Source organism: Megalobrama amblycephala, linkage group LG24 (genome assembly GCF_018812025.1).
Source record: "Megalobrama amblycephala isolate DHTTF-2021 linkage group LG24, ASM1881202v1, whole genome shotgun sequence".
Taxonomy (NCBI): domain Eukaryota; kingdom Metazoa; phylum Chordata; class Actinopteri; order Cypriniformes; family Xenocyprididae; genus Megalobrama; species Megalobrama amblycephala.
Window position 1 is genome coordinate 25778032 of NC_063067.1, and position 11100 is coordinate 25789131.

Genomic DNA, 11100 nt, shown 5'->3' on the forward strand with positions numbered 1-11100 from the left:
GAGAAAATAAGTTGTGATCACGAGAAAAGAAAAAAAATAATAATCCATGGCCGTTTAGGGCTTCCGTGCGTTAAACTGTCTTCCTCCTATCTTCCATTAAAAAGAGGTGCAATACTCCAGATTTCCAAAAAACAAAACAAAAAAACTTTAATCCAGTTGATATAGGCTAAAACAATCTTGGAATGCTGTTTGAGAAGCGTGTTTATGTGTATGTGTTTTCTACAAAGAAATGTAGAAAATACAATAGGTTACACACTATCACTGAATTAAATGACATGGGCTATAAATTATATTTCTTATCAATATACATTAAATGACATATTTAGGCAAACGAACACTGAAACTGCGATGATTAAAATAGCGTCTTAAAGATACACAATAAGGTTCAAACAGAATACTATACAGTGACATCAACATTAGTTTTAATAAGCAAAAAGTTTAGTATCACACCGAACTATTGCGGTCGTGAAACTGTGGTGAGTCATGCAACTAGTCAGAATGATAACAGATACACTTTCAAGCAAAATAATTATAATCAGTCATTTAACAGTTAAGTTAATCGCTTAAGACACACAATACTGCACAAAATAAAACGATCATGAAAACTCTCTCTGTCCGAAACTCGTACAATGTGAGCCAATATGAACTAATACAGTAAAGTGGATATTTACAGCGCATCACCAGTTATATTTGGTAATATACTGCCACCTGTTGGCACATTTGTGTAATGTAGAGCAGAGATTAAAGGTCCCGTTCTTCGTGATCCCATGTTTCAAACTTTAGTTAGTGTGTAATGTTGTTGTTAGAGTATAAATACAATCTGTAAAATGTTAAAGCTCAAAGTTCAATGCCAAGCGAGATATTTTATTTAACAGAAGTCGCCTACATCGAACGGCCAGTTTGGACTACATCCCTCTACCTCCTTCTTTAATGACGTCACTAAAACAGTTTTTTGACTAACCTCCGCCCACAGGAATACACAAGAGTTGTGTTTGTAGAGTGTGTTTGTCGCCATGTCGTCGAAACGCTGTTATTTTCATCCCGCAGTCCAGGGACGGACTGGGACTAAAAAATGGCCCTGGACTTTGACTAGATCCGGCCCAAAGCAATCGGCGCGCGGAAACTCGACAACAACAACAACGCCTGGCATGAGTGTCACAAGACTTTAATTGTGGCTCATGATACTATACCATCCAAATTATAGCAATAGCACTGATGTTGACTAGATGTTGTGTTAAAAGCATATTATTCTAGATTAACTTGAATACTCATAGAAATGGAGGTCTCAACACACTGCAGTCCCTCTGGCTGAACCCGCGGCCGCGTTATGCATATTGTTTGTTTCTATGCTTCCATCTAACGTCTTTGCTTTTGGTTTCTTCATACTCTTCCACTTCTTCTTCTCCTTACGTGGCAGCCACAGCCAGATTATTGATTAATATAGCCTACTGTTATATTATCTGTGCATAATATAGATTTTAAATATTTTGTTGCATTGTTAAAAGTTTCGGTGCATAGGACAGACCTATCCGCGATCGCTCTCCATGGTTCTGACCAAAGAAGAGCGCTTTGGAATCTCCATTACGCATAAAACGCATCATACCTGGGCTGCGTTTCCCGATAACATTGTCTCTTAGCGCGCTACTAAGACTCTTAAGGTATAACTTAACTAAAGGTATACTACCACTAAAGGTATATCATTGCTAGGCGTCTTCAGGGCTATCATCCACTCGCGAGGCATAGGCACTGAAAGGCAGAGGCGCTGGCGCCCTCCTAGCAACGGCACTGTTTTTGGTAAAACATGATTTTGACGACTTCATTAAGTTTTGTTTTATATAAAACTCTTTTTAAAAGATATTCGTTTTGTATAAATTGTATCTTAATTTTGATCAATGTTTTATCAATCAATTGCCCGTATTTAATAAATAAGAAGCAAATATATGGCAGACAATGTAATAACCTTAGTGTAATTGACAGAATTACTAAAAAATATTTTGCTACCTAAAAGTTAAAGATTTTTTTTGTGTCACGCATGCATGCATGTCTATTTCCCTCATATTAAATATAAAACGCATGTGGACTGATATTTTTCCAATGTCTGGACTCCTTTATTAATGGAGCATATAAACAGACGTTTCAATATATTGGTATTAAATGCATTTTCTGAGAATTTATATTTCAAGTTTTTACTGCAAATGTCGAAATGCGCGCTCTTTGGTCCATCAGTGCTTGAGTCACTGATCACATTAGAATAAAATATCTCATAATAGAATACAAAATTGACTGATTTATGAATGTATATGCATTCTCATCAGTCGGAAATACAGATAAACGCTTTCATTTGTTATATTTTTGATCCTGAAAGAAAACAGAACAACAAAAGAGCGAATCATAGGCCTACATGGAGTCTGTACGTGTTAAGCCTCGTTTACACTGCACGCGTGTGCGGCGCGTTACGGCTGCGACGTGGCTACCGGAGCTGATTCGCGGCCACTCTAGTCAATGCTCGTGTTTACACCAGCCGCGCCGCGGTGCGTTTGAGAAGCGTCCCAGAAGCTCGCTGCGCCACTTCGCTAAAGATAGGCGCCTCGCCTATTTTTGACGGACGCCGCGTCAAAGACGCGCAGCTCAAATACAAAATAAAGTCAAAATAATCACCCTGAGTAAACTCCTGGTCATATTTCGCATCACTACGATGCCAGAAACTGACGACAAGAGAAACCGCGCCCCCCGCCCCCCCTGTTCCAACGTCTATGGTGGTGGGCCGGCCCGCCGGCCATCCTGGAGTACCGGCCGTTCTGTGATTCTCCAGATCACACAGATGGCCAGTCCGCCCCTGCCGCAGTCCAATCACCGGGTCTGATTCCAGCTCAAATTGATAGGGTAAAATTAAAGACATGTTTACAATAACACTGAGCGCGTGCATCTCCACGTTATGGTAAGAGGCGTGACCTTTCCGGGCAAGATGCGCTAAACTGCTGTCGAATCACAACACAGGAACCGCTGGCACAATCAGAACTCGTTACGTATTTCTGAAGGAGGGACTTCATAGAACAAGGAAGTCATCAGCCCGTTTTTATGACAGTGGAAACAGCGGTTTACAGATAAGTAAATTATGTGAAAAATACTGTGTTTTTTTACACGCGAAACATGAACACGTTATATTGCACACTATAAACACAATCAAAGCTTAAAAAAACCACGAAAAACGGGACCTTTAAGTCGTGATCACGAGAAAACAACTTTTGTTATCTCGAGATCACGAGAAAATAAGTCGTGATCACGAGAAAACAAGATGGAAAAAAATAATAATCCATGGTCGTTTAGGGCTTCCGTAAGTCTTCCACTTTTTTCACAAAACCTTTTTGCTATCTAGAAACCCAGTCAGTTTGGGTTAAAATTATTTAAAAGATCTAGTATTAGGCTTATAAACACTGAATTAATACCAATATATGAAATTAAATTAAGGTCATGCATCAGAAAAACTGGGAATGCTGGACAATAAATATATGAATATAACAGCTTGATTTTGCAGTGTTGTATAATGTCTGTTAAAGCAAAAGTGTCCAAAAGTGGGAATTATGCAATAACGGACACAGCAGTGCATCATGTATTATAAGACCGTTATGTTTGTAGTGTGATCCATTAAAAAGTACAATATCTATTTCAATTCAGACCTATGGATTGATACTATTATTACTTATTACTCCACTAGGTCTGAAATAAATTGTCCGCTGCAAACATGATGATCTTAAATTTATTCATTATTATTTACTATTAATAAATGTGTAAAGTTGCATAAAATGGAAATACTCAATAAAGTAGGCTAACGTTACCTCAGATGTTTGAATGGTTGGATTCCATAACTGGTAAAATAAAACATATATAAGACAATACAACATTTACTGTAGGTGCCATAAAATTTACTGATGATTTCATTTGAAAAATGTTCTTTTGCACTTCTGTTTTGGCAGTGAAATTCGCCGATTTTGGGTGTGTAAAGGCAGGAACACACCAAGCCGACGCCGACGAACTAGTGGCGATGAAAGCAGACTGCAGGGTTGGCTCACGTCAACAGCGTCTTTGTCCAAAGTTGCCCTGACACACCAAACCGACACTCGACACCCGACGGGCAAGTAGCACATCCGTTCCAAGCCTGTACAAGATGAAATGTCTTTCTGAACCAGTAGGTGGCAGTAGCTGAACAGCCAATCAAAATAATCAAATGGCTCGACGGACCGACGAGCTCCGAAGCCGATTCAGCAAAAAAAAAAAAAAAGCCGACATGGACCAACTTCAGCCGACGGTGTGGAACACACTGAGAAAACTTAGTCGGCCAACGAACAAAAACTGCCTGACGGCTGACCATCGGCTTGGTGTGTTCCTGCCTTAAGATGTGAAGGATTCTATGGTCCAGTTAGTATTTTCACCCCATAATGGCGGCTGCGCTACCAGAGCGCCATCTAGTGGCTGTAGCCCAAAAAGTATCAGAGTGTCACCTCTTGGGTTCTATACACTTTGGTAACATTCGGTTCCTGTGGAAAAACTGTTAAAGTGGGTGGAGTATACGTGAATATTCATGATATTTCCCCTGTTGCTGGCGTGGCCTTGAGACAACGGTCAGATGAATGAAACTGAAAATATTAGTGCTCAAATCGAAATGGTAATCGAATTTCAAAATGGTAATGAAGATTCAATGTTAAGCATTAACTGCAACAGTTGACATTTTCAAAACAAATGAATATATTGTGTAATATGATAAATCGTCTGAGCTGTTTTGCCTGATTGATTACAGACATTCGGATTTAGGTAAGGACACAACAGAGCAAACAATGAGCAAATAACCAATTCTAATCTGGGATAGTACAGTTTATTACTTGTGCCCAATGTTCCCTCTAATTTTTTTTCTCGATGAGCAAAACTTTTCTCTGTTGAGCGCACATTTTGGTCACCTGAGCAAAAACATACTTTATATCAGACCTTTACAATGAACGTAAACACACACACAAAAAAAATGGTTTTATCATGCAACTGTAACATTTAACTTTAATGTGCTGTTTCTATTTTATTTGACCCTTGATGTAACTTAGTGATATATTAAATAATATGTTTGAAAACAAGCAGTTCAGTCACTAGATTAAGCATTTATGTTAATTTTAGGTTACTTGAGATTTTTTCACATTGCTGTATTAACTGTACCAGTCTTTACCAAGAAATTCTATTAAAAAATAATTTCTGTCCTCCTGCAGGACAGTTCAATCATTTATAATAATATAATATGAGCAGTTACAATAATGGTTTGGGACAACCATAATGTGTTTTTGTACAGTCAATTATTAGCAACAGACAGTGTTAAACCATCAAAATTACATGTTTATTGCTTATGAATTTCCCAGATTTTATATACCAGGAGGTTTCAAGATTTTTCGTAGCAAGGAGCCCTAAACAATCCCCTTGTGAGATCAATTTTTTATTAGGCTTACATTATAATATAATAAAGTATAATATAATATTTAAGTATTTAAACTGATATACAGTATTATATTATGTATTATACAGTATTATGCTTCCATTTGTTTGAATATATTATAAAGTGAAAACAAACTGAAGCATTTTTAACAGATCTGATAGCTAAATATTTTTAAGAAAAGTGAACGTGATGGATCCGAAATGGTCAATATTCATATTCATGCACTTTTGTTAATATTTATTTTTAATCATTTATGGCTTATGATTTATCAGTTTCACTTTTGATTTCCTATATTTATGTACTAATACTTTATATATTAATTCTCATCATATTTTTAAGGATTTACTTGTTATTGTACCCTCATGGTTATTTTTATTTTATATATACGAGTATGCTTGCTATGTTCAATTGTTCTTTAAAGTGTTCCAGTGTGACAGGTCACGCTGACACGTTTGTGGTTAGACATTGGACACCTGCAGAATTAACCATTTGAATTCTGATCAAAATATGTCTGCTGACATTTGCAAAATTCCCTATAGGGGATAAAACAACTAGTTTTGACACTGGACCAGTAGATGACGTAATGGGTGAAATTAACCTTTTCTTTTAGAACAAAAACATCAATTTAGAACAAAAACATCAGTTTGTGTGGGTTGGGAATTTCCCTGTATGCTTATGGTATAATATGGACTGAGTTGTTGATAATTCAGCTTTTTGCCTTCCTTTGCTCTCCTTGGCTTCTGTTTTTTTTTTTTTTTTGTCTCTTATCTGCAAATGTCTTAATTATTGCTCTTTTTGATCTTCATCTATTAGATACAATACTCTGGATTTTACAATACTCTACATTTTATTATTAACTATTGACTAATACTTTATGATGGTTATTTTACCTTTTGGTTTTATTAAGTATTTTCATTATCGATTAAAGTTTGCGTGTGAGGCTAAATTTAATTGTAATGAATAAATAATTTTTCATCAACTTTATCAACTGCCTGGATCTCATTTTCTCAAGTTTTTGCATCAGAACGTTAACTCTTTTATAGTTATCTAAACATCCCTGAAACCCACACCACCACCACACACAATAATCTATTTAAACTGAGGTATATCACAGCTGTATTTTGAGTTTGCAAGCTACACCTGGGGTGGGTGTAGTTGTAAATGTCTCAGAGTTTTGTTAGCATTCTGTGCCCATCATCCATTATTTCCACCACTTTTCATTAAAACATGGCGTTTTATTTCACATTTCTTTTCGTTTCGCGTTGCCTCTCGTATTGATGTATTTAGTCCGCAAACATTACAGAATTCTTGCCGTGAGTGATTTGGCTCAGGGCCAGCCAGCTCACACGCGCTCGATCATTCTCTTTCTATGAAACCTGTAAACCGCATTCACTTCCGCTATGCCCGCCGCCATATTTGTGACCGGTCAGAGCTGTGCGCTCTGTTTAAGTCTATGGTGACAGCAGCTACAACTACCAGAGGAAGGCCAACAAAACGCTCTCGGAAGGTTCACAACAAATTTACAATATGTCTGGGATATGTGGTGCTGTTAGCCGTTTCAACAGTCGTCAGAACTACAAATTTATTTGATCCCAAAGGAGTTAGATCGGCGGAATTATTGGCTTCATTCAGAAAGGACCACACCACTAACAGCAATGCACAACATTAATAACTGCTGGGACTGTCATTTACATAACATTATAATTGTATACAATATTGTATTAAAATATTGTGAATTCTAGTTGCTGTGTTTCGGCGTGTTATTACAGGATGAACAAATTAACGACACGAGCTGACCACATTACTTAGTACATGCGTGCATGATTTTGTGCAAATATAAGTTGTAATATTATTTTTATTTTGTATTAATATCTGGATTATTTTATATAGGATGTGTTCCATTGAGTTAATTAACTTTGTTTACGGGTTTTTATTCTCTTCAGCTTCAGCGTGCGCAGCTCAAACAGCAATGATTAAGTCATTAAAATGTTTACAGTAATATTAAAACTTTCATATTTTTTTTTAAAAAATGATGCATTATTTTTAATAACTAGCTCTTATATTGTTCTGGTATTATATTCAGCAACACGTGGTTTGATTAATAAGGATCACGAACAATAACATTTGATTTTTTTCTCAAATCATCTCATTTTGATAGTATTATTTAAGCTGCACACGCTGAATGAACATCCGTAAAATGAAGCGCTTTAAGTTAATTAACTCAACGGAACACATCCTATATAGGGTAATTCATATATATTTATACAAGATAGACATAAAATTACAACTTATATTTGCACAAAATCATGCACGCATGTATATGAACTAAGTAATGTAGTCAGCTCTCGTCGTGAATTTGTTCATCCTGTAATAACACGCCGAAACACAGCAACTAGAATTCACAATATTTTAATACAATATTGTATACAATTATAATGTTATGTAAATGACAGTCCCAGCAGTTATTAATGTTGTGCATTGTTTGGCTGCCAGTGGTACGGTCCTTTCTGGATGAAGCCAATAATTCTGCCGATCTAACTCCTTTGGGATCAAATAAATTTGCAGTTCTGACGACTGTTGAAACGGCTAACAGCACCACATATCCCAGACATATTGTAAATTTGTTGTGAACCTTCTGAGAGCTTTTCGTTGGCCTTCCTCTGGTAGTTGTAGCTGCTGTCACCATAGACTTAAACAGAGCGCGCAGCTCTGACCGGTCACAAATATGGCGGCGATAGAATACAGTGACGTCACATGAAACCCATGGATAGCGACAATAACTCTATAGCGGTTGTCCAGAGCACTGCAATTATTTCTCCCCACACATGATTTTCATGTCTGTTCTCTGCGCGGCAATTATTTTTTTCTGCGCGACCGCGGCTTCAGAAGTGCGCGGAGCTTAGAGGGAACATTGCTTGTGCCCTATTAAAATGTTTATAAGCTAGCCTGTTGTGAGTCATCCTTAATTTCTTGTTTATTTCGCATATAGCCAGTTTTTCTTAACTACATAACCTACATACCTGAGGAGAATGTTTTATTAATCTTGCAGTCATCAAACATTGCAATTTGTACTTTAAATGTTTATGCACTGTATTATATAATAAAGCATTGTTCTTATGGCTCAGTCTTTCTTATATAGGCCAGCAGTTACCTCAAGACTATTATTTTATTGTTTTTCAGAAGCTTCCTTTTGCTTTTGTGATGCATATCATCATCATGTAAAGTTACTGTCTGTTTCAGACTGGATGTGAGTGTTGAAGTCACTGGTAGCTCTGGCAGTTTGTGATCTGGACATAAATGGAGGCTGTTCTCATTGAGTGCCAATTAAGGCACTGTTTTAATAATCTCAGACAGCAGACTGTAACGTCTGGATGGATCCGTTCGTAGTCAATAAACTTTGGAATTTTCAGAACGCTTTTAACCTGATGAACTGTGTTTTTAAATCACTAAATCGGCTCCGGCCGACTGCGACTTTTGGCATGTTTGTGGACCCGTGAGGTTAAACAGAAAACTCCAACTTCCTAACTTTGGAGACTTCAAAAGGATCACCCCCCTTTTGTAGGCCCAGAGACTGACCAGACAAATTCCACACACACACACACACACACCACACACAGACACACAAAAACACACAAACATGCTTAGAGACTGTATGTACAGCTACTCTTAGAATATGACTGTGCCAAAGTGTACCCGTCACGTATATCCAGTGCATATATGCTTCCTAGTGTTTAGACTTAGTTTAAATGACTGTATTTGTGCTAGTGTTCATTTTAATGATGGAATTTTGTCTGTAAACCATAACTTCTTCTACATGCTTTTCTTATATGTCAAGTTTAGATTAATTTTAAAGCTATTTCCACGTCTCATTCACTTATGTATATTACATGGCTGTCAAATGCATTGTTCGATTTGTTTAATGATGCTGTGAAGAAAGTATTCCATCTCGAAATCCGATCTGACAGTCATAAAGTATGCAAATTCAGTTAGGAGACCAGACAAAGGAAACGCTTGCCCGCCAACTTTGCACCTATGTCATTGGCTATTCCACCTCAAGGAGGTGTGTCGGCTTATCTGTCATAAAAAAGGAGCACCAGGATTCTTCAGTGTGTTCTCCCGACTGCCCTGAATCATCCATCGCCCACTCACGCACGTCTCTCCCGGACGTCACGGCGACGTGCTTCCACCACGCTCATCTTTCGGGACCACCATCTCTCCGGCGAAACTAACTTTCATGTTCTCAGTTCAAACCCTCCCGCGGAAACGGATAAGCCAATGAACTGCAGCAGCACTGAACTGAAACCCAGCAAGCAAACTGACGCAAGTACCGTTTCTGAATCTTAGATAATGAAACTGATTTCTGTGCTGGCTTTCAATGACTGTTAGGTTTTGCTACTTGCTTTCTCTCTTTCCCTCTCTTGACTTTCACTCTTGTATATGTATATTCTGTATAGCCGTATAACCTCCTTAGTCGTAGTTTGCATATATTAAACACATTATTCATGCTCGATTGTTCTTTTTGCTCATTTCAACAAAAACCAGGTCACTTTAATGTTTCGATCCTATATCCTTGCTTTACGTTTGGATGCTAGAATAGGAAGTCTTTCTCGTGGCCAGAGAAAAATCTTCCTTTCGATAATTCTGTGAGGAACTAAAGGTTTGCTGGACAAACCGACGGTTTCTCTAAATAATTATTAAACCAGAACTAATCATATATGTAGTTGATTATAATTCGTTGTAATCAGTACCGTCTCAAGGGCTGTGCCAAGTGTGCGACCGCACAGGGCCTCGCGCCTCTAGAGGGCCTCGCACCTGGCCTGCATTTTATGTAGTTTGTCTGTTTTTTATTACAGTTTTTCCACCAAACATCGATAATAAATAAAATTCCTCTGTCTCGCAATTATGTATAATCAAGGCCACATGAAAAAAAAAAATCTGCAAATAATTATTATTAATTTTCGAATTTTGATATTACGTTCTGCGTGCTCGCGCCACTATGAGCTGCTCACTCTGTGAGGAAAAAATGTCCAGTGCTGCACGAGAGCGCGACCGATTTCGTAAACACGAGTCGGGTGGCGAGAAAAGGAAACGAATTAAAAGGAAAGAAGAATTTCAGAAGTCACTGAGAGGATCGCTGGATAAATTTGTCAATGCCAATACTGGATTACAACGATTTTATTGCTGAGTTTGCAGCAAAAAAAGGCAAGGAAAGTGACTTTCACCTATTCATTCAGACTGTAGCCTAGTTCATCTCATATGAATTATTGTTTATAGATAAATGTTTTCAACCATCATATTAATTATTGTTTTTAGTTAAATGTGTTCAACCATCCAAATCTTCTGTATAAATGCCAACCAATTCAAAATGTGTTCAGCCTGCAGCTGCAGAAATTCTTGACATAAATCTATAGGCCTAATGTATATTCTTTGTCTCTATGTGTGTAAAAACTCATCTGAAAAATGTTTCTAAAATCGGAATGAAATAGGCTATAGCCTTTAGCCCTGAATTATTGAATTGTAATAAGCTGTCTGTCATTCATTGTCATTGTATGTCATTGTTCAACATGTCAAAATAAAGTGACAGCTGAACTGATGTAACGCCAAAGTTCAAAGTGTAGCCAATGATTTTG